Below are 25,736 nucleotides of genomic sequence, written 5' to 3'. Positions count from 1 at the left end.
TGTCTCAATAGAAAATGGTACCCTGTCCATCAGGAGGCTCTGTTGGGCACTGCCCCTGTTCAACAGGATCTAACTGACCAGGGCCTTCTTAGACCAAACCAGTCAGCCTGTAATACCCCAAAAGGATAAAGAAACCCAGCGGGGAATACTGGGTGGTACAGGACCTCAGGGGAAGTCAATGAAGCCACTAGGACATACATATAATAGTCCTTAATCCCTACATTCTACTGGTCACTCTACTATCCACCAGGAGCTGATATCTGTGTTAGATGTAAAAGACCCCTAACTCTGCATTCCATTAGCCCCAGAGTCATGGGGAATGTTTTGCTTTTGAGTGGAGGATCCAAGCATGAAACAAAAGACCTGTCCCAAGGATTCAAAAATTCTACCTCCCCCACCATCTTTGGTGAAACTTTAGCTAAAGACCTAAAAGATCTACCTCCCAGATCTCCTCCTGTACACAGATGACATTCTCATACTAAAGAGGCCTCTGACAAAATTACTGTAACTACCCTGAACCTTCTAGCTGATAAAGGATGTAAGGTATCCAAGAAAGAGGCTCAAATATCACAAACTAGGATGACCATCCTAGACTTCATTCTCACAGCAAGTTAGAGAAGCCTAACCTCAGGAAGAGAAAGAAGCCATCTGCAGCCCTGATTCTCCTGAAACCAGAAGTCAGTTTATGGGGTTTCTTGGGGATGGCTGGATTCTGCCACATCTGGATCCCTAACTATGGTCTAATAGCTAGGTCTGTATATGAAAAAGTTGAAAGGAAAAAAATCATGATCCTTTTGAATGGAATTCAGGATGCAAAGGGGCCTTTCAAGAACTGCAAAAGCAATTACTTCAAGTCCCCATTACAGCCCTCCCAGATTTAACTAAATTCTTCAACCTTTATATTATTGAGAGAGTAGGGTAATTGCCCTTTGGGTGAAAGTGAAAGTCGCTCAGTCATGTCTGACTCTTTGTGACCCCATGGACGGACTATACAGTCCATGGAATTCTCCAGGCCAGAATACTGAAGTGGGTAGCCTTTCCCTTCTCCAGGGGATCTTCCCAAACCAGGGATCAAAGCCAGGTCTCCCACATTGCAGGTGGATTCTTTACCAGCTGAGGCACAAGGAAAGCCCAAGAAAACTGGAGTGGGCAACCTATCCCTTCTGCAGGGGATCTTCCCAACACAGAAACTGAAACGGAATCTCCTGCATTGCAGGAGGATTCTTTACCAACTGAGCTATATTAGCTCAAAAACTGGAGCTGCTTACTCAGGTGTTTGCTTATTTCCATGATCAATTAGATCAACTGCTAAGGAGTGGCCTCCTTGCTCATGGGCAGTAGCTGCTACTAGAACCCTGCTAAAGGAGGCTGAAAATTAATGTTTGGTCAGTCATTATTATATAGACTCCACACAGCTTCAGGCTATAAGTTCTCAGGAAATAAAATGGCAATCCTCTATAGAGTGTTGCTATTTAGTCTCTAAGTCATGTCCAACTCTTTGTGACCCTATGGATTATAGCCCACCAGGCTCCTCTGTCCATGGGATTTCCCAGGCAAGAATACTGGAGTAGGTTGCCATTTCCTTCTCCAGGGGATATTCTGGACAAAGGGATCAAACCCACATCTCTTGCATCTGCCTGCATTGGCAGGCATATTCTTTAACATTAGTGCCACCTGGGAAGCCTGGGAGCCTTAGAAACGATCTATTCCGGTCACCCCAACCTAGGAAGGGAACCTCTCCCAGATGCTGAAGAGGAATGGTTCACAGACAAAAGGAGTTTTATGAAAGAGGGGGAAAGGCTGCAGGATACATATTAATAGTAACCTTCCAGACCCAAGTCATAAAAGCAAGAAGCTTACCCCCAGGGACTTCTGCCCAAAAGGTGGAGCTAGTGGCCTTCAATCAAACCTTAGAGCTCGGGACAAGGAAAATCATAAATTTTTCACAGATTCCCTGTATGCATATGAATCCTACATGTACATGGAGCTATTTGGAAAGAAAGAGGTATTCTTACTACAGAGAATAAACGGGTGTTTATTGAAGCTCTTAAAAACAGTGTGTACCTTGCACTCAGCCTGGAGACCCCAATCACTGGGGAAAGTAGAGAGACTGAATTAGACCTTGAAACAGGCTTTAGCCAAGCTGTTTCAGAAGACTCCAGAAAATTGGTTTAAGTTGTTCCTGACAGTTCTGCTCTGCACACAACTTGCCCCAAGGGATAAATTAAAGTTAAGTGTGCTTAGGGACTTCCCTGGTTGTCCAGTGGCTAAGATTCCGACTCCCAATGCAGGGGGCCCAAGTTCAATCCCTGGTCGAGGAAGTAGATTGCATATGTCACAACGAAGAGTTTGCATGTCACAACTAAAACATCTCATGGGCTATAACTAAGACCCAGTGCAGCAAGATAAATAAAAATAAATATTTTTAAATGAAAGTACATTTGAATTTATATATGGTAGACCCATTCCCCAAGCCCAAGAGAAGGGACACCTTACTTCTCAAAATGGAACGACTCAACTGTGCCATCCAGGTAGGCTTTCATGAAGCCTTCACGGAATATTGGTAACCATGCCACCTGCACCCACTGGCCTGGCTCCCCACCATTTCTGGCCAGAAGGAAACTGAATGAACCTAAAAACCTGGAAAGCCGGCAGCCTCCACGATCAGCTCCCTCCTATGGGGAACTGACCCTACTTGTTGACCCTAACTGCTCATTCTGCCCTCACGTTGCAGTAGTTCACTTTGTGGGTACATCACACCCCAGGAAAGAAAGCCCCTAAGCCCCAAACAGTGGAGAAACAACCTGGGGCAATGGGCCACCTGAAGTAACTCCTGCAAACCTCTCTTTGCCTGTGAAAAATAGCTAATGTGTGAGCACGGATCTTCAGGCCTTGGCAGTGAGCCTCCACATCAGGGCACACTTGTGCCTACAGGTGAAAGACCTAGATACCTACATTTTTAGAATAATTTATCATGTGATCATTATTCTCTCGCTAATATTGGAGCCATAATATGTTAAATCGTCCAGTGTCCTCTGTCTCCAAAAGGTGGTCGCTCAGGGATGCAGTCAGGGCTGAGGTCTGGGGACAAACATCTAAAGGCTGCTGGAGAGAAGCTCTGCTTCTTTCCCTGGGGTCATGACAACAGTCGCCCCCAAACCATCAGGAAGCTGCTACACAAAGACCTGTGCGCCTCAAGAATGGCAGCCAGATAAAAGACGGGTGGGACGGGTGGGGGTGGGGGGATTTGTCACCAGCAAAGCCCATTAGCAATTTCCGGGAAATCAAAATAGACTCTGAGTAATAAAATAAAGTCTAACCTTTTTTTCCTTTGTGCTTCGTAGTTCCACTTGCTCCTGCGCGGCCCCAAGCAGAGGCCTTGGCCCTGGTAGCTCAGACCAGAGATCCTAGTGCAAACCTGCTGCGCCCGACACGGTAGCTTGGTGCGCATGTGCAGAAGCACCGCGGATGACGTGGCAATTCAAGATGGCTGCAGCGGGGCCGTGTGCAGAGACGCGGTGGGCTGTGTGCAGAGACGCGGTGGGCAGTGTGCAGAGACGCGGTGGGCTGTGTGCAGAGACGCGGTGGGCAGTGTGCAGAGACGCGGCGCCCAGCACCGGGGTCTGAAGCCGGTGCAGCACAGCCGTGCTGGCCCCACAAGATCTCCACTCCACTCGTGAGCTCCAGGAAGAGCAGTCCCGCTCATGGCCTGCCGGGTAGAGCAGGGAGAGTGGGACAGCGGTGTGCTGCAAAGGGCAAGCTTGGACCACTCCACGCTCTGATTAAAGAAGAAAGCCTTTGCTTCTGAACAGAACGCAGGCTTGTTCTATTAGCTCAAACAACACTGACATCAGGCAGAGGGACTCTTCTGGGCGACTGATTCAGGAGGGTTAGACTGAAGGCAGCAGGAGAAGAGGGTGGCAGAGGATGAGATAACTGGATGGCATCACCGATTCGGTAGGCATGACTTTGAACAAACTCTGGGAGATAGTGAAGGACAGGGAAGCTTGGCGTGCTGTAGTCCATGGGGTTGCAAAGAGCCGGACACAGCTTAGTGACTGAACAACAGCTACAAAGAACAAAGGTAAAATAACCATCTCTAACTTTACAGGAAGTTATCTGCATATTTTGAAAACGATTTCACTATTTAGTGGGAATTCCAGTGAAGGCATACACAAATTTAATACTCAGAAGAGGGAAAAACTGGCATCAGGGCATTCATTGCTTGCCAAGCTGAAAGAATGTTATTGAAGATTCCTTATATAAATGTTCCTTGACCTTTGAGTGAACCAACAGGCCTTAAAAGTTGCATTAGCCAAAGCAATTCCCATAGCAAATAAAGTTTTTAGATGAACGCATCAGATTTTTTCCTCTTTAGCCTAAAGAGGAATTACCATCAGCCGTCACCAAGAGCGGCAAGTTAACATTTCCAGGTTGTTTCTTAAAGACCACTGGGAGTCTGCGGTATAGAGTAAACATTGTTCCAGGTCTAAAGGGGAAACAGGGTTTCAAGTGGCTGATGGGAAAATGTCTTAAAGTTGATTATAAGAATGCTATCTGAAACAATCACTGCTCAAAACGTCCAGTCACTGAACTCAATGATCTTCTTCTTTTATCTCTGGAGTGGTATTTTTAGGGCCCCTGACGATGTGGGTATTTTTAAATCTATTACAAAGATGGAATGCTTCAAATGATGTTTTAGTTGAAAAAAAAGTTTAAGGTTGCACTGATTATAGTAGATTTTGAGTATAAATAAGACTATTAGTCTACAAGAAGAAGATTAAGGGTGGATTATAGTGGAATTTGCACAGCTTTTTCATTAATGCTGAGCTCACATGTTTAAAACAGACCATCCCATTTCCTGGCAGGTGGCACAGCGGTAAAGAATCTGCCTGACAATGCAAGAGATGCAAGTGATGCAGGTTTGATCCCTGGGTCAGGAAGATCACCTGGAGGAGGAAATGGCAGCCCACTCCAATATTCTTGCCTGGAAAATTCCACGGACAGCAGAGCCTGGCAGACTACAGTCCATGGGGTAGCAAAGAGTCAGACACAACTGAACACACACACACACACACACACACATCCCATTTCCTAGCTGGTCTGTGTACTCCTTACCTGTTCTGTTCTGGCATAGCATGAGAGTGCATGGTGTTTAACATTTTCAAAAGTATTTAAATGTCTGGTTTTTAAATGTCTAGTTTTTCATTATTGATTTATAAAAAGATATGGTCCATTTTTTCATCTATCTAGACTTAAAATGGTGTTTATAGAAAAAAAATTAAAAAGTCATGCCAATTAGGCCAACTTTCTCCCCAACTGTTAATTTAATGGCAAACATTTTCATTCAAATAACTAGGTTATGAAGACAAAAAAATTAAACTTCAAAAAAACTAAATAGTTCAAAAATGCTGGGAGCATAGCAGAAAAGCTGTGATTTTGTTTATTTAAGGCTTTTATTTAAATAGATAAACTTTGAAGTACTATAGAATTATGGTGGTGCTGTATGGGGGCTCTTAGAGGAAATGATTAAAAACAGGCCAAAACACTCTATAGCTCTGGCATTGTAGTGTTGTGATTTAAATTAATTTTTTATTCTTTCTTCCTCTGTTGGATGCTCTTGGCAACTGCTAAAGATGAATTTACTGAACAAAATACTCCAAATCCAAAATACTTTTTGGAGACTTCACCAAAGTCAATAATAAAAACAAATGACTTTCAGTGTGATGACTGCTCCTTCTGGTTTCTTCTGACTTTAGATGCCCCAAGTAAGCAGAACTCAGCTCTTGGGCTTCTCCCTTCAGTGGATTCCTCCTAGATGTTGTACCTTTCCTCCTAGATGTTGTACCTGTCCAGATAATAACAATCACAGTAACTGCTGTCCACCCCACACTTGCTTCTTCCAAAAGAGTAGTAGTATAATGCAGTGGGTAATAGCTTTGGAATCAGGCAATCGTAAACTCTATGTTTAAAAAAAAAACCTTAGCTCTTCTCTGAGCCTCAATGTCCTCGTCAGTAAAATGTGACATTTTTACTGATTAATATTCCTATCTCATAGGTTGGGCTTCCCTCATAGCTCAGTTGGTAAAGAATCTGCCTGCCGTGCAGGAGAGGGTTTGATCCCTGGGTGGGGAAGATCCTCTGGAGAAGTGCAATCATGCTTTGTCCTAACCCTTCATTTTCTGTATATCTCCAGGGCAAGAAGAAAAGGAAGAGGAGAAGAAACTCAGAGAGAGGGTGTATGCTTCCAGCTACCATTCATAACAAGTGAAAGGAAGGAAATGGCAACTACTCCAGTATTCTTGCCTGGGATATCCCATGGACAGAGGAGCCTGGTGGGCTGCAGTCCATGGGGTCGCCAAGAGTCAGACATGACTGAACAACTGACACTTCACTTCACTCACAGGTTTATCATGAGATTGAAGTGGGCTAAGTTTGGGATGGACCTGGCAAATGATCACCATTCATGAATGGGCTTCCCTAGTGGCTCAGAGTAAAGCGTCTGCCTGTAATGCAGGAAACCTGGGTTCAATCCCTGGGTCAGGAAGATCCCCTGGAGAAGGAAACGGCAACCCACTCCAGTATTCTTGCCTGGAATATCCCATTGACAGAGGACCTGATAGGCTCCAGTCCGTGGGTTGCAAAGAGTCGGACATGACTGAATGACTTCACTTGTCATGAATGGTAGCTGAAAATACACACCCTCTCTCTGAGTTTCTTCTCTTCCCTTTCTCCTTGCCCCAGAGAGGTACAGAAAAGGAAATGTTAAGACAAAGCGTAATCACACTTGCTTTTTCTGCTGCATCAAATACTTCCCCATTCTATCATCTGTTCTACAATTGAAGAAGACTTTTCACATTCAGGCTTTTCCACTCCCTCAACTCTATCTCCTGGGTTTTCTACCCCACAATGAACTTTTCCACCCCACGATGAATTCTTCTCCAGCTGTCCACCCAAACATTCCATGCAACTTCAAACTCTAGGCAAGATGTTTTTCCTGCTTAGAAGGCGCTTCTCAACCTTATTCTACCAAAGTCTTACTAGTCCTTTAGTACCAATATCACTGAATTTGAAGTACGCCTCCATCAGCCTTCCAGTGGAGTACAGGCATCTGTACTCCCATAGCACCTTGCCCTCAAGTCGTGGATCACTTTGGATTTAATAAATTGCAATATCTGTCTTTCCCAGTTGAATGTGTGTCTCTCCAGGGCAGGACCCATCTCTTATGCCACCAGGGTTTAGCCCAGTTTCTGGGACTTGGTAAAAACATGACTCGTTTTATTACACTTTGCTTTATTTTCTTCAGTTTTAACAAATCAAAGGTTTATGGCAACTATGCTTCAAGCAAGTCTATCAGTGCCTTTATTTTAACAGCATTTTCTCACATTTTGGCAATTCTCAAAATATTTCAATTTTTTTTCATTATTACTGTATTTGTTGTTATGGTCATCTGTGATCACTGAGTCTGATTGAACTATTGGAATTGTTTGTGGGATGCCATGAACATTTCTTTAAGCCAAAGACTATCCAGAGCAAAGCCCATCCAGAGCAAAGCCCTAATTCTCTTCAATTCTGTGGTCACCCAAGAGCTCTGATGGATTATTGTTGTCTTCCTGTCTATTAATATTAACAAATAAAAATGCACTCTGCATCTCATGGATCCACAGATAATCTCAACTTTTAAGTCTTATTATTAAGTCATAAATTTCTTAAGGCTAAGCTGCCATAAAAAGTGATTTCTCTGATGATGTGGGCAAAGTCAACTGAAAACCTTCCAATGAGGATTCATCATTTTGGGTGCCATTAAGAATATTTGTGATTCTTGGGAACCAGTCAATATATCAATATTAACAAGAGTTTGGAAGAAGTTGATTCCAACCCTCATTGATGACTTCAAGGGGTTCAAGACTCTGGTGAAGGAAGAGACTGACTATGTGGCTAAATTATTTCAATCTCATGATAAAATTTTAATGAAGGAGCTTGAGCAAAGGAAGTGGTTTATTGAGATAAAATTCACTCCTGGTGAAGGAGCTGTGAAGATTACTGACACAATAACAAAGTATTTAGACTATTACATAAACTTAGTCGATAAAGCAGACATTTTGAAAGGATTGACTCCAAATTTGAAAGAAGTCCTACCATGGGTAAAATTCTGTCAAACAGCATTGCATGCTACAGAGAAATTGTTTGTGAAAGGAAATGTCAATCATGACAGCAAATTTCATTGTTGTCTTACTGGATGAAATTGCCACACTTACCCCAGCTTTCAGCCACCACCACCCTAATCAGTCAGCATCCACCAACATCAAGGCAAGACCCGCTACCAGCAAAAAGGTGAGAACTCACTGAGGGTTCAGATAATGGCTGGCAATTTTTAGCAATAAAGTAATTATTAATGTATGTATGTTCTTCTTACATATAATGCTATTGCACATTTAATAGACTATAATGTAACATAACTTTTATATGCATTGAGAAGCAATGCACTTTATTGTGGTGAGCTGGGACCAAACCTGAGATATCTACAAGGTATGCCTGTATTAAATAAGATGCTTGTAATTAAAGTAAATGGACATTCATCTTTCCAAATCCCCCCATAAATCCTTTTCTTTTCCCATTCCCACCAAATCTCTTATAATCTGTATTGTGATGAAAACATGAAAGATACAATATGTATGTGTGTCAAATCAATACATTTGACACATTAAACTTAACACAATTACATGTCAATTATATCTCAAGCTAGAAAAATTAATAAAATTACAAAAGTCACTTATACCCTACCTCAGTTTGGCTCCCCCAAAAGCAGACTCTGAAACAAGGATTTTGAATGCAAGCAATTTACTTAAGAGATGACCCCAAACATTGGAGGAAGAGGTAGGGGAAAAGACTCAAGGAAGACGAGGCAGCCAATAAAGGTGACTTATCAAGTCAATCCTGTGTGAGTGTCTGGGATGGGCTCCCATGAGAAAACAGTGTAAATGAATATTTTCTTACTTGGAAAGGAGAGCTCATCTACCAACTCCAATAAGCACTGATGAGGGATGCTCTGGGGGCATCACTTTCCTGGCCCATTCACCTGCCACATGCCCAGGCAAAGTAGGTGTCCTTGGCTCTGGAAGAAACATTGGGAGGATATGGCTGGTCTCACTGAAATAGCAAGGCTTGCCCAAGAAATGAGAGTATACCACAAACAGCAGCCTATGCCTCCGACACTGACTACCAGCTGGAAGCTTCCGTAGAGTCCCATCAGATTCTAACCCAGTTTCAGAATGACGAACATGAAATTTCAGCAACAAAATTTTTCTTCCCAGAGATAGCAAGCCAATACTGAAAGAGTATAAAAAGGATTTTTTACAACAGTTGCTTCTTATTTATAGTTTAGTTCTAGGATTGTGGGCTAGAAAAATACATAAATGGGTCATCTGGAGAAGAAAGCCACTTGCAGACAGAGATGACCCTCTCATATTCTCAGCTGTTCTCAAGGGAAGGATTTACTCCTTTGATGATCTACTCCAATATTTAAATTGTCCTTCACTTTGAACAATAAAAGTAGCTGACATTTACAGGATTATTTACTGTGCATCAGGGTACAGATTTGAGCTCATTTAATCCTCTCAATAAGGTAATTACTGTTATTATCTGTAGTTTTCTTATGGGAAAACTGAAAGTCAGATAAGTTAAGGAATAAGTTATAACAATAAAGAATAAGTTATACTAATTCCAAGTTATAATCCTCTAGCAAGTGTTTGGAGATAGGACTCTAACCCAAGTCTCTTTGAATCCAGTATTCATATCCTTAATTTATATTTTTTAAGTTCATTATCCTGTGTTCTAAATAAAGAGAAGGATCTAGCTAGTCAGCATTTTCCATATTAATTCTTTTTCAAACATCCCTTATTTAAATTAAATTATATCCATTTCTTTAGCCATTTCCCATTTATTATTTTCCTATTTTACTTATGTATGTTTTTCTCCTCCAACCTCTTAACTTTTTATCTCTCAGTGAAATATATCAAACTGCTCTGTATATAGATTACATCTAATTCCTAGAAAATTCAAGTCACAAAAATACTATTTAAAAATTATATAAAAGCATTTATGTTCAAATCTTGAATTAAGCTAGCTAAATAAAAGCTTAAAAAATTATAGAATGTAGGACATTCATGGGTGCTTAGTCGATATGACCATCTGTGCCACCAGGGAAGCCCATGTGGGACATTGGGCGATTCTAAGGCAGAGGAAATTTATTTTAGTCTTCAGAATAACCAAACAGTGTTTTGGGTGATGAAAGTATCCTGATTATGCCCGTAAAATAGGCTAAGAAGGACATTTATTCTTTAGCCATTCAAGGAAAATTATGTCTTAAAGCTGGTGTATGGAGACTTCACTGGTGGGCCAGTGGTGAAGAATCCACCATTCAATGCAGGGCCATGCTTAGTCATTTGATCGCAAGGCTCCTCTATCCATGGGATTCTCCAGTCAAGAATACTGGGATGGGTTGCCATGCCCTCCTCTAAAGGATCTTCCTGACCCAGGGATCAAACCCACGTCTCCTTCATTGCAGGTGGACTCTTTACCATCTGAGACACCAGGGAAGCCCCCAGTGCAGGGGACAAGGGTTCAACCTCTGGTAGGGGAACTAAGATCCCACATGCTGCAGGGCAACCAGAGAGTCTGCGTGCCACAACTAAGATCCAGCGTAACCAAATGAGTAAATATTTTTTAAAGGCTGATTCATGTTTGCAAAATGTAATGAGTTCTTTCAGCACAAGATCTTTTCCTGGACTTCTTGAACTGGCAAAATTTCTATTAATTTCACTTTGCTTCTTTGAAATTCAATCTAGGACATATGATGTTCATCGTGTAGGAAGTTTCCATTTTTCTTAAAGCTTCACATTACTGTCATTCTGTGGATCTTAAAATTTCCCAGTTTCCAAAAATGTAACTGAATATCAATCAAAACCATAAGTTTTTCTATGCTGTTTTTTAACTCCTTACCTTAATAACCAGAACATAAGATGTTTAATGAGGGAAAGCACAAGAGTGAGGTGTTATGTCTATGATATACGTGTGTGCGCAGTCGCTTCTGTCATGTCCGACACTTTGTGACCCTGTGGACTGTAGCCCACCAGACTCCTTTGTCCATGGAATTCTCCAGGCAAGAATACTGGAGTAGGTTGCCATGCCCTTCTCCAGAGGATCTTCCCAACCCTGGGATCAAACCTGAGTCTCCTGTGACTCCTGCATTGCAGGCAGATTCTGTATGCACTGAGCCAGCAGGAAAGCCTATGTGTCTATGAGAAGTAATTGAAAGTGTTAGCTGTTCAGTCGTGCCTGACTCCTTGCGACCACATGGACTACAACCCACCAGGCTTCTCTGTCCATGGGATATTCCGGGTAAGGATACTGGAATGGCTTGCCGTTTTCTTCTTCAGGGCATCTTCCCCACCGAGGGATTGAACCTGGGTCTCCTGCATTGCAGGCAGATTCTTTCCCAACTGAGCTACCAAGGAAGCCCCATATCTATGGTATTTAACACTAATTCTTATATGGACCTGAATGAGATGAGATGCTGCCACTTGCCCACATATGACTTGAGTGACTCTTGGTGCGTATGCTGGCTTTCTCAGTTTGCAGTTCCAGATCCACCCTTCTCCAATCTGCTCTGTATCCTTATAATTGACCTAGTTAAATGCTATCATGGAACTTCCTTGCCCTCTGCCTTTCAGTTGGGTTTGTGTGATAGAGAGCATTGATTCTATATATGTCAGTTTTTAACATCATATTACAGTGGTTTATTCATTCACTCATGCAATAGATATCTGTTGAGTACCTACTATGTGCCACAAACTATACTAGTCATTGGAGATCCAGTGGTTGCTATGTAGATGTTGAGTTTATATCTCCTAATCGTAATATTTTCCCTTTTGAATCCCATGTTTAAAGTGTTTTCTTATTGGGCTGTATTTATTAAGTAATTTTCCATTTTGAAAATTAATCAAAGGCCATCAGCAGATGAGTGGATAAATATAGCATATATATATATGTGTGTATGTATGTGTATATATATATATATATATATATACACACACAATGAAATATTATTCAATCATAAAAAGAAATAACATACTGATCCATGGTACAACATAGACGAACCTCAAAAATATTAAGCTAAGTGAAAGAAGCCAGACATAAAAGGTTAAATTTGTATGATTCCATTTATACGAAGTACCCAAAATAAGTAAATTTATAAAGACAGAAAGCAGATTGGTGGCTGCCAGGAGCTGGTGGGGGCGGGGGGGGGGGGAGTGGGCGGCAGGAAATGACAAGTGACTGGTTTATGGGTATAAGCTTTTGTTTGGGGTGATGAAAATGTTTTGTAACTATACACAGGGAGCGTTTGCACAACACTCTAAATGTCATAAATGCCAATGAATTGTACATTTCAAAATGGTTAATTTTATGTTATGTGAATTTCACCTCAATAAAAAGAATTAATCAAAAATCAAAAATAAATATACTGACAACCTGCATTCTATCAACAGAGGCAGGGACTTCTGTTGTAAGATGAATTCAAGCGGGAAAAAAAAAAAGATGCTTTAATTTGTCGGTAAACCGATATTTTCTCCTCATTAACCAGGCAGCTTTCTAACTATTCATTCTATATCTAAATTATCTAAAAACCAAGAAATTAAGAGAGGTTACACAAGCATTCCCGGCACTATCTCATGCTTCATTATAAATTCATTTATTAACTTTCTGGTTTAAATAACTAAAAAATGCTTGTGCTAGTAATAAAAAGATAAAGAAGCACAATAGTAACATCATCATCAACAACAATCATAGCATCCAACATTTATTGAGTCTTTAGTATTGCCAAGAGTTGGGCTAAGTGCTTGATAAGCATCATTTCATTCATCCTTCATAGCAACAGATAAGTACTGTTATCTTTCTAATTTTTCAGATGGTGACACAGACTGACAGAGGTCAGAGTGAAGATCTGGCAAAAAGCAAGGCCAGGGTTTCATCAAGCAGTCTGTCTCTGGCAACATATGTTGTTAATTCTCTACTAAATTGCTAAAACTTTAAATAGAGCTAAACTGCTAAACATAAAGAGAGACATACTAAGCTCTGTTTAGTTTCTCTGATACCTGGTGATTCAAGCCCCAAAGTCTGAGCACCCAGGCCAAAAGATGAGGCCAGACCATGTCCAGTGGTAGCACTAGCCCAGAGTCAGTCTTAGGAAAAGCCCAGACTGGGCATATTGACTAGTTGATATACCCAGACAATGTTTTCTATCCAGTTCAACTGTTCAGTTCAGTTCAGTTGCTCAGCCATGTCCGACTCTTTGCGACCCCATGCACTGCAGCATGCCAGGTCTCCCTGGCCGTCACCAACTCCCGGAGTCTACCCAAACCCATGTCATTGAGTCGGTGATGCCATCCAGCCATCTCATCCTCTATCGTCCCCTTCTCCTCCTGCCCTCAATCTTTCCCAGCATCAGGGTCTTTTCAAATGAGTCAGCTTTCCGCATCAGGTGGCCAAAGTATTGGAGTTTCAGCTTCAACATCAGTCCTTCCGGTGAACACCCAGGACTGACCTCCTTTAGGAGGGACTGGTTTTCTATCCAGTTGTTCTTTAATTTTAATCACATGAGCTTTTAAAACATTAAAAATAATATACATAAACTTGAAAATTTATCAAAAATTACCCCTTAATAACTATTTTAATTTACTAATTTATTTAGTGAATCATTAAAATATCAGATTACAATATCTAGAAATAGGTTCTTCAATTTTTCACATACAGAAGTATCCATATTTAAGAATTGTCAATTTTTTGTCTGATTCTTTGTGACCCCATGGACTATATAGTTCATGGAATTCTCCAGGCCAGAATATTGGAGTGGGTAGCCTTTTCCTTCTCCAGGGGATCTTCCCAATCCAGGGATCGAACCCAGGTCTCCAGCATTACAGGCGGATTCCTTAACAGCCCAGCCACAAGGGAAGCCCAAGAATACTGGAGTGAGTAGCCTATCCCTTCTGCAGGGGATCTTCCCAATCGAGGAACTGGGGTCTCCTGCATTGCAGGTGGATTCTTTATCAACTGAGCTATCAGGAAAACCATAGAAGTATGTATATTTAAAATTTTTCAATTTTACAATAAAGACAATAGCAGTGTGAAACCTGTGAAGTTACATCATCCTGGACAACTATTCTGATCCACTTTGCCCTGTAACAGAGAGCACTGGCGAACAGAAAATATTTTTACATGTTTTGTTCAATCAGCTTAATAGCAAAGTTCTGTTACACCAATAGCATTGGTTCTACACGAGTACACACTATTTTAAAAAGCATTAATAGTTGTAGAATAAAAATTCCACTTTAGATAGCCTACAGGAATTTGCTATATGGCTCAGGAAACTCAAACAGAGCTCTGTATCAACCTAGAGAGGTGAGGTGGGGAGGGAGATGGGAGAGAGGTTCAAAAGGGAGGGGATATGTGTATACCTCTGGCTGATTCATGTTGAGGTTTAACAGAAAACAACAAAATTCTGTAAAGCAGTTATCCTTCAATAAAAGAAATAATTTTTTTAAATTCCACTTATTTAATTCTTAGGAGAAATATGTCAATATTGAAACTTATAAATTGCCAGACATATGCAGCTGGTTTTAGGATTTATTATAGAAAACAGTAACATAAAAATATTACCCCTCAATTCATGGGCATTAGAGCATGCAGTCCCACTTGGAAGTCATTACAATCATTGCCGTGACTGTTTAAATGTACATTTCCTATGTATGTCCACATCATGCTAAAGAAAGATTCAGAAGAAAGTGTGTTAAACAACCTAGATATGTCATCATCATGCAAATGATTCTTCAGCTGACACTCACAAAGAAAAATACTAATTACTTGAAATGCTTGGGAACTAGAAGTTCTGATTCATTAAATATTCTGGATTAAAAGAAATACTTCTACATTCTCAGAGTGGCTGAGACACTCCTTAAGCCATGTTTGTGATTAATTTATTTTATTTGTAAACACAGCAAAGCAGTGACCTCTCTGAGTAAAGAATTTTTCTACCTTTTAAAAGCATTCTTAATATTTTCAGCACAATTAGCATAAAGCAGACACTCAAAAAAAAGAAAAATGTGTCAACCCACTGGAGATGCTCTTGATGCTGGTGAATAAAGAAGACTGTGGCAGATGTTGCTCTTGCGATATTCTCTGAGGTTCACTGACTTCTTTGACTTCTTTGCATCCAGTTCATTTCTTTATACGTGTGCTGGGAAAGAGTATGAAATTCCAAGTTGCTGCTTTGCTCACAATCTACTTCTATGAACAGCATCTCTGAGAGATACTTTCTACAAAGAAGTTGTAATGATTCACACCAGACATTCCTTGTGAAACTTCTACTCTGGCCTCAATGAAGAGTGCCCAAGATCAAGAAAAGTTACCACACAGGACATGTAGAAGGCCACCATGTCGGAAGTGGTTTGCTGAACCTTGCCAGGACAGGAATTTCATCATGGGTAATGACAAGAGACCACATCAGATTATTTTTGTCTTGAGAAGTACTAATTCTAGTCTTGGAAATTTGGAGGTACAAAGTAACTATGTAGTTGATTCTACGGTCCCTTGAATCCTAGTAATGAAGTCTTATTCCCTAGAATCATAGTACACTAGCAAAAGAGGAGTCCTAAATAATTATACACAGGTTTCTTCTGATCAGTCAATTTTTAAAATTTAATTATTTGGCTGCTCTGGTTCTTAGTTGCGACATGTGGAATCCAGTTCCCTGACTAGGGATCGAATCTGTGGCCCCTGCAATGGGAGTTCAGAATCTTAACCACTAGACCACCAGGGAAGTACCTGATCGATCAATTTTTAATGATTGCCTGCCAATGCAGGAGACACAGGTTTGATCCCTGGGTCAGGAAGACTTCTTAGAGAAGAAAATGGCAACCCACTCCAGTATTCTTGCTGGGAAATCTAAGGGACAGAAGAGCCTGGTAGGCTACAGTCCATAGAATTGCAGAGTCAAACACAACTCAGTGACTAAACAACAATCAATTTAAACATAATCAATGTAGATATTATTATGTGGACAAAGAGCAGTAGAAAGAATATGGAATCAAAACTATGTTTAAATACAGATAACTTGACTTTACTATTAATAGAACATCAGGTAATATTAGTTATAAAGACCCTTACTGAGCCTCGGTCTCCCTTCTTTAAAATGGTTGTAATAGGGAATTCCCTGGCAGGAAAGTCCAGTGGTTAGGACTCTGCCCTTTCAGTGCTGAAGGCCCTGGTTTGGTTCCTGGTGAGGGAACTAAGATCCTGCAAGCCCCACCCCCCACCCCCACCAAATGGTCATAATAATTCTTACTTCACAGGTTCTAATAAGGAAAGGACCTAGTAAAGAGGTCTATCACATAGGCAGAACCCAAGAAATATTTTTCCCAATACTCCCACCTTATTCCCCATTTTAACTTCTAGATGTATTTATGTCCCAAGATCCAACTAACATTCCTACTGCCAGACTTAAATAAATAAATAAAAGTTAGGTACAACTAAAGGGAGAATTCTGGAAGCAGGCAAAAATGTTGAGAGTTCAGAGAGAGAGGAAAGAGATTTTAAAATGGTAACATTATTTTTCAAATATTAATATTGGAATGTCTTTTTGTTCATTTTAAAAGTGATATTCAAAATCAGGTCACACTTTCCAAGTCTAACAAATGGAATTCAGAATGGGAAAATAGTCTCTGTTGTTCTATCCATTTCCATAAGAATCCAAGAAAATCAACAAGAAATCAAAACATGACCAAAGAGTATGACATCTTAAAAAACTCTTCCCCCCTACCATGTCAAATTTTTCGTAAGCTCACCTTTGGTTTCAGCTAAAACTATTTTGTCTACACGGACCCACCTGATCCTCTCAATCATAAATTCTCTCGTATTCTTAGAGCAGGATCTTGTCTCCCCTGGGCCTTCACTTTCCATTTAAATACCCTCTGCTACTTTTCTCCAAAACCCCTGTAACAAATATTAGCTTACATACAAGGAAAGCAAGCAGAGTTTTAAAATGGGCCAGGGGTGGCCTTCTTCAAAATAACTGAGGAACAACACTCAGTTTTCCAATAAAAACACAAGCAGAATTCAGAATAGTTAACTGTGGGATTTCTACATTTATCTGCTCTTTGAGAAGGCAAAATAAACATGAAAAATTCCATAAAATCCAAACCAGAGTCACCTGCCATCATCACCACTCTGTCCTTTCCAATAAACACTAGCTGGCAGAGGCAGGGGGGAATGGAAGTTTCTTGCCTCTTGAAGTGACAAGCACATTCTTTCCTCATTCGCCAAGCTGCTTTCTCCCTCCGAAGCTCCGGCTGTTCTCAAAAGCCAGACATTGTTCCCCTCACAGCTCCACCTCTGGGTCTAAGCATCAGCCAAGACTGCTTCTCCCTGAAATCTCTCGGGGACAACAGCAGCCAGGACTTGAAAGACTGTGCCTACTTAAAGCTAGTTTGGTTTTTGGCAAGGAGAGAAGAGGGGGAGAGAGGTAAATGGGAAATATTGTGGGTCAGCACAGGAACTCAAATAACTGTGTTCGGACAATGCCTGATACTCTGGTGCGGCTGAGTGGTGGCTGACGATTCTTATAGTGGTCTGTGGGATCATTTTGCCACTGCTGTTTACAGCCTGGGATCCCCCAAGTTCTGCTGTGGAAAATAAAACATGCTCACAAGATAAGTATGTCTCTTAAAACTACAGTTTCTTTCAGCTATCATATAAATGAAAAAGTCCATAGGGCCATGGGATACTTGTGGGTGGTAGGAGTGGAGGCTAGATTTTAAATCCATTCATTTATATAAATAAAATCCACAAAGGACAATGTGAATTAATTATTCATCAGAGATTACAAGAAGTAAATTTGTTTGTTTCTCCCAATTAATAATGTTCTTTCTTTGGCTGTAAGTGTGATGGAGATAGGAGCAAAAGGATACAAAGACACCTTTGTTCACTTTCAGATCGCAGGAAATCAACAAGCAGAAGAAAAGGCACAACACCTGCAATATTTAGAAATTCTGGTTTTAAATAAAAAGTTAAAGCTGTCCTAAAAAAAAAAAAAAAAAAAATCTGTCCTATATCCAGACTACCTTGACTTGATAAGGAACCAAGAATGAATTTTTTAACTCCACACTTAGCTGTTTCTTGAAAGTTTCTGCAGTGCTTCTTGAAAGTACAACACATTAAGCTGTCATTACATTTAGAGATGTTAGCCAAAGTCTAACCAGCTGATTATAGATTTGGCCAAGTGTGAAAAGGCCCTAAAACAGAGGTCTCTTTACAAAACGATTGTAGTCTTAGTTTTCATTCTTGTAGCAGTATGACCACACACAGTCCAGAGGCAGGAATTCGAACTCTTTCTATTATTCTACCATACCAAGGATATTTCTGCCTTCGCATGGTCCAAGGTGATGTTCATTCTGGCCAGTGAAAAGCGAAAAGGGGAGAATAAAAGAGGAGAGTACACTACTTTCCTTTAAGAGCATGACTCAGAATTTGCACATATCACCTACTTTTCATTAACCATAGTGTGGTTACATGGCTACCGTCTGAAAAAAAAAAAAAATCTTTATTTGGGCATCCATGTGCCAGCTAAATATCAAGAATTCCATTACTTTAGTACAGGAATCAGCACACTACACCCGTGGGCCAAATCAGGCCCGAGGCTTGATTTCAAGTGACCTACAAGCTAAGAATGGTTTTTACATTTTTGAGTGGTTGAAAAAAAGTCAAAAGAAGAATAACATTCCGTGATGTGAAAATTATGTGAAATTCAAATTTCAGTATCCATAAATAAACTTTTATTAGAACACAGCCACACTCATTCATTTAAATATTGTCTACAGCTGCTCTCTGCCACAAGAGCAGAGCTGAGTAGTTGTGACAAGGACCACATGGCCTATAAGGCCTAAACTATTTACTATCTGGCCCCATATGAAAAGGGTTTTCTGACCCTGCTGTAGAAGAAAGAAAACAGCAAGTATTGATGGGTAAGTAGCTAACTTGACAATGCCAAGGTGGTGAAATTGGGAATAGAGGCTGTTAGTCTTAAAAGGGCTGTAAATGAGTTTTATTTCTTTTAAAAAAAAATTTAATACAGCTATGTGCTATGTCACTTCAGTTGTGTCCGACTCGTTGCAATCCTTTGGACTGACTGTGGCCTGCCAGGTTTCTCTGTCCATGGGATTCTCCAGGCAAGAGTACTGGAGTGGGTTGCCATGCCCTCCCTCAGGGAATCTTCCTAACCCGGGGATCAAACCATTGTTATCCAGATAATAACAGTATTTGGAGTGCCAAAGAATTGATGCCTTCCAACTGTGCTGCTGGAGAAAACTCCTGAGAGTCCCTGGGACAGCAAAGGGCTCAAACCAGTCAGTCCTAAAGGAAATCAATATCTGAATACTCATTGGAAGGACTGATGCTGAAGCTGAAGCTCCAGTATTTTGGTCATCTGATGTGAACAGCCAACTCATTGGAAAAGCCCCCAATACTGTGAAAGATTGAGGGCAGAAGGAGAAGACAGCATCAGAGGGTGAGATGGCTGGATGGCATCACCGATGCAATGGACATGAATTTGGGCAAACTCCGGGAGATGGTGAGGGACAGGGGGGCCTGGTGTGCTGCAGTCCATGGGATCGCAAAGAGTCAGACACGACTGGTGACTAACCAACAACAACATTGTTATCCATTTATGCATGAAATATTACTCCAAAATTTCATGGTTTAAACAGTAAACACATACTCAGTTACTATTTGTGGGTCAGGATTTTGGAAGTGGATTAGCTGGGTGACTCTGGCTCCGTCTCTCATAAGCTTGTAATTACGATGCTGGCAGATGCTGCAGTCTCACCTGAAGGCCTGACTGGGGCTGGAGGAGCCACTGTTGGATGGCTCATGTGCATGTCTGTTTGCAGGAGGCCTTGATTTATTGCCACATGGCAGCCAGCTTTCCCACAGCAAATCATCTAACAGACAGGGATAGAGAAAGAGAATTAGCAGAAAGTCACAATGCCTTTTATACCCAGTCTTCAAAGCCATGCACTGTCACTTTCATTATATTTTTTATTAGGTGAGATTCATGGGACTTCCCTGGTGGTCCGGGGTCTACTACTCCACATTCCCAAAGCAGGGGGCCCAGGTTCCATCTCTAGTCATAGAACTAGATCCCACATGCTGCAACTAAAAATAAAGAACCTGCATGTTGCAACAAATGCCATAACTAAGACCTGGTACAGCCAAATAAATAAATAAACAACATTTCTTTTAGAGAAAAAAAAAAAAAAACCTCACCAAAAAAAAAAAAAGGAGATTCATTAAGTCCACTCCAGCTCATACTCAATGGAAAGGGAATTTCCTTCCCCTCCACCAAAGGAAGGAATATCAAAAAATTTGAAACTATTTTAAAACTACCACAATAGTATTTGAGGAGAAAAAAAATCACCTGTCTTCAGATAATGCTAGGGAGGTGATTCTGGTGACTTTATAGTGTCTTTGCTCAGTGGTGTACACTCCGCAAGCCTGTAGATTGTAGCCCACCAGGCCCTCTGTCCATGGACTCCTCCAGGCAAGAACACTGGAGTGGGTTGCCGTTTCCTCCTCCAGGGCATCTTCCCAACCCAGGGACTGAACCCGAGTCTCCTGCAGCTCCTGCAATGCAGGCGGACTCTTTACCCACTGAGTCAGTTGGGAAGCCCCTGGTGATTACAAAACAATTTTAAGTTACTTGACCTGGAAAAAAGAATATTAAGTCTTAAATTACAGATAGCAATAAGGTCTCTTGTCTACTCTAATCAATTGCTAGCAGTTCCCTGGAGTACTATGTTGAGAAGGATTTTGACTAATAGCCATCAATTATTTATTTTCTATCACTGGATATTTAAAAATATCAAAACTCTAAACAGCGAGAATTTGGAAAAAAAAAAAAAAGCTGTATGTGCGGCATATTCAAATCTCCAGAAAGCTCATTAAGTCATGGCTCTTGAATGGCTTTCCCAGGGTGTTTCTCTCTGGAGTGCTGGTTTCTCAAGAGATTTCCTCTCTTCTTTCAGGCCATCCTTTTCACCAAGTATTACTGAGCAGTTATGTGTTACATAGGTTTTCTGGCCACCAAAAATAAAATGGAGAGCAAAATTAATGTCCCACCCTCACGGTAAAAGAAGAATTTCTGTCTTTTGTAAAAAGTGTTAAGTTTTCCTCCCTTTCCCAAACTTCATGTTTTCTTTCTTTTTTAATTTATTTCTGGTTGTGCTGGGCCTTTGTTGGTGCGCGTAGGTTTTTCTCTAGTTGTGCTGATCGGCAGCTACTCGTTGCAATGCCCAGGCTTCTCACTGCGGTGGTTTCTCTTGTTGAGGTGCACAGGCTTTAGGGCGTGCGGGCTTCAGTATCTGTGGCAGAGAGAGCTAATGAGCTGCAGTTTGTGGGCTTTAGAGCGCAGAGCTCAGTTGTGGCACATGGGTGTAGTTTCCCCGTGGAATCTTCCAGGACCAGGGATCAAACCCATGTCCTCTGCATTGCTGGGTGAATTCTTTTCCACTGCACCACCTAGAAAGCCCCTTTGTATTGTTTGTACAAAGAATGCTTATTCAGGTGGTCTGACAAATGCTTCTAGAGGGAATCTAAAGTCATTGTTTCTTTATTCCCCTTCCTACCGCATCAGTTCTCTTGTGTTTCTCTCTAAGACCTTAGAGTTCACTACAATACATGGTGTCGATTATTACAGCCCTATACAAACACTAACTGGAGAGGAAATTGTGGCAGTTATTCTCAAACAGTATATCTTATATGCAGAGTATATCATGCAAAATGCCAGGGTGGATGAAGCACAAGCTGGAATCACAATTGCCAGGAGAAATATCAGTAACCTCATATATGCAGGTAACACCACCCTTAAGACAGAAAGCAAAGAAGAACTAAAGAGGCTCTTGATGAAAGTGAAAGAAGAGAGTGAAAAGTTGGCTTGAAACTTGACATTCAGAAAACTAAGATCATGACATCCAGTCCCATCACTTCATGGCAAATAGATGGGGAAACAATGCAAACAGTGAGACATTTTATTTTGGGGGGCTCCAAAATCACTGCAGATGGTGACTGTAGCCATGAAATCAAAAGACACTTGCTCCTTGGAAGAAAAGTTATGGCCAACCAAGACAGCACAAAGGTCTGTCTAGTCAAAACTATGGTTTTTCCAGTAGTCATGTGTGGATGTAAGAGTTGGACTATAAAGAAAGCTGAGTGCCGAAGAACTGATGCTTTTGAACTGTGATGTTGGAGAAGACTCTTGAGAGTCCCTTGGACTGCAAGGAGATCCAACCAGTCCATCCTAAAGGAAATCGGTCCTGAATATTCATTGGAAGGACTGCTGCTGAAGCTGAAACTCCAATACTTTGGCCACCTCATGCGAAGAGCTGACTCATTTGAAAAGACCCTGATGCTGGGAAAAACTGAAGGCAGGAAGAGAAGGGGACGACAGAGGATGAGATGGTTGGATGGCATCATCGACTCGATGGACATGAGTTTGAGCAAGCTTCAGGAGTTGGTGATGGACAGGGAAGCCTGGCGTGCTGCAGTCCATGGGGTTGCAAAGAGTCAGACACGACTCAGCGACTGAACTGATTCTCATAGAGTAATTATTTAATATCTGAGTATTTAAAAGCCATTTAAGTATTTTTACACACATAATTTATAATTATATATAATGTTTGCTCAGCTACATGCTTATGTAAAGATATGTGCATGTATATATATACATACACATGCACTTTGGAGTCAAAGCAACTTTCCAAATTGCTAGTAAGTAAATGTTTATTAAGTGCACACAACGTGTCAGACACTTTTTGGTATTAGATACAAGGATGAGGAAGAGGGAATACTTAATAAATGTTAACTTGCTAATGTAATTAATAGCTCAGACAGTTTGAGGACATAAATCATTAAATTCATCATTATCATAATGGGCTGCTGCTGCTGCTAAGTCGCGTCAGTCGTGTCTGACTCTGTGTGACCCCATAGACGGCAGCCCACCAGGCTCCTCCATCCATGGGATTCTCCAGGCAAGAACACTGGAGTGGGTTGCCATTTCTTTCTCCAATGCATGAAAGTGAAAAGTTAAAGTGAAGTTGCCCAGTCGTGTCCAAATCATTGCAACCCCATGGACTGCAGCCTACCAGGCTCCTCTGTCCATGGGATTTTCCAGGCAAGAGTACTGGACTGGGGTGCCATTGCCTTCTCTGTCATAATGGGCAGTTCATAAATAAAAGTACAGGTTACAAACAGAGATTACATCAAGGGCTCTTGTGTTACTTAGGATTCGTGTGCACTGGATGTGACCGAAATCTGATGACAGTGGCTTAACTAAACAGCTTCACAGAACTGGCCTCATAAACAAAGTGCAGAGAAGAGTGACCCAGTGGTTATATGGTTTCACCAGTGCCACACGATTCTACTTCTTTTCACTTCCCCGTTCAGGAGATGAAAGAGATGCAGATTCTATCCATGGGTTGGGAAGATCCCCTGGGCACCACACTCAAATATTCTTGCCTAGAAAATTCCATGGGCAGAGGAGCCTGGGGCTCTACAGTCTGTGAAGACAGAGCGACTAAGCACACATCTTCATTGGGTGGCTTAATTCCTCGTCCTTGCTGTGAGATGGTCTCAGATTGGCTGTTACCTTCAACCTCACTACCTGCTTTCCAGGCAAGACCAAGAAGAAAGAAAAAGCAAAGAGGCAGAACCTAGCAAGTTTTGTCCATTATTTCATCAGCTGAAAATGTCATATAGTCACCCGTAACTGCAAACAAGTCTGGGAAAGTACTTTACCTGGACCATGGATGTACTGAGCTAAATTCAGTTTCTGTTAAATACAAAGAAGAAATGAATAAATATTTGGTAGTCTACTTGCCCAATCTTTTCCAGTCTGAGGGAGTCTTGTCAAGTCAGAGAAGGTTGAAGCTAATAATAACAATGTTTTAAAATAGATACACTTGTTTCTTTCTAAATCATCTCCTATTTATCATTCTTCTAGCTTCCAAATACCTTTACACTAACAATTTACTTTTGTCATAGCACAAACTTTCATGGAATTCCTACTACTTCCTTTGAATAGCAATGAAATAAATGTGTAAAGAATTTCCATTAAATGTTTAAAATTTTCAACTTTACTATGTTAAGAAATGGTGGCTTGCTACTATTTTTATTCAAACTGTTTTTGCCAGAAAAAAATAATTGTTCACATTGGCAGAAACAGAATATTTGCCAGGATGAAAAAGTACTGTACAAAATAGCAGCATACCGGAACACATATTTTCTTACTCTCACAAATCTAGTTTAAAACCTTAATTTTTTTATAGCTATGGCCTCAATACTTCAGAATTTTTTAAGTTTTTTTTTCAACTTTGTAGCATATAAAAGTACATGTGTGAGCTTACAGTGCCAAGAAAAGTTTTCTTAAAGTTATTCCATTTCTGCTTGGAATTCTGGCTTCATTTTGCACAGACTATGCCGTATGCCTTCTTATACGGAACACAGAAACACATTATTACAGTCACTAATCTCTCTATTGATGTCTTAAATTACTCTTTGACTCTCCTTGACACCCAAAGAGCACTTTCCACTCCTTTATTCTTTTTTAATCTTTTTTTAGAATACTAATTCCATGCTAGCAACTTTCCAATATTTATTTTCTACAAACAGCTGGTAGAATAGATACTGGGTAACTCTCATTTTTAATAAATTCATAGGTCCATTGAACCCAAGAGTGTCCCTAGAAACCAGATTCCTCTGAATGTAATGAATCAAAGTGCCTCCTATGAAAAAATTTATTTCAAGTGTCAAATGAAAAATATAGTCACAGCCTGAAAGTAGAGTTATTTTATTTGGTGAGAATGTTTAGGACTCCAAGCCCAGGAGAAAGCTGATCAGTAGCTCTGAGAAAACTGCTCCAAGGAGACAGAGGGGAAGTTAGGCTATGTACAAGTTTGCAACAAAGGGAGCAGGAAGTCTGAACTTCAAAGAACAGGTATCAAGTTAAAGAATTTAGCATTCTATGTATGGGGAGATGCAAGCCTCTGGGCTCACTGAATTCATTCCTTTCATATGTAACTCAGCTATCTGGGCCAGTCCTGTTTCATTGTTCACCGTGGTTCTTGCATTCTCCCAGGTCCTCAGCAATCTCTGTGGGGGCTGGTGGCATCAGCTGGATCGAAGTTTTGAGAGCCCTCATTCACTTTTGGAGGCCAGAAATCGCTGATGGCTGTGACATTTCTTGTTTACTGACATGGCAGGAGATATTTTCATTTCAGACAAGTTACCCATAAAAACTGCATAGCTCCCATTATCCAGCCATGGATGGAGAAATGGTTTTTTATATATAATATGAACTAGTATGTCACCATGTAAAATGATAATATTGATAATAAAGATTATATAACAACATGGGAAAATGTTTATGATTTAATATTAAGCAGATTGCAACCTGAGGAAAATTAGAATGTTAGACAAAAATTAGAAGGTCATATGTTGTTGTTGTTGTCACCTGGTCGTGCCTGACTATTTTTGACCCCAGCACACCAGGCCTCTCTGTCCCTCACCATCTCCCAAAGTTTGCCCAAGTTCACGTCCATTGCATTGGTGATGCAATCCAGCCAGACATCTCATAC

The sequence above is a fragment of the Odocoileus virginianus genome, chromosome 29, assembly GCF_023699985.2.
Source record: "Odocoileus virginianus isolate 20LAN1187 ecotype Illinois chromosome 29, Ovbor_1.2, whole genome shotgun sequence".
In the NCBI taxonomy this organism is placed as follows: domain Eukaryota; kingdom Metazoa; phylum Chordata; class Mammalia; order Artiodactyla; family Cervidae; genus Odocoileus; species Odocoileus virginianus.
This window is presented reverse-complemented; position numbering follows the sequence as displayed.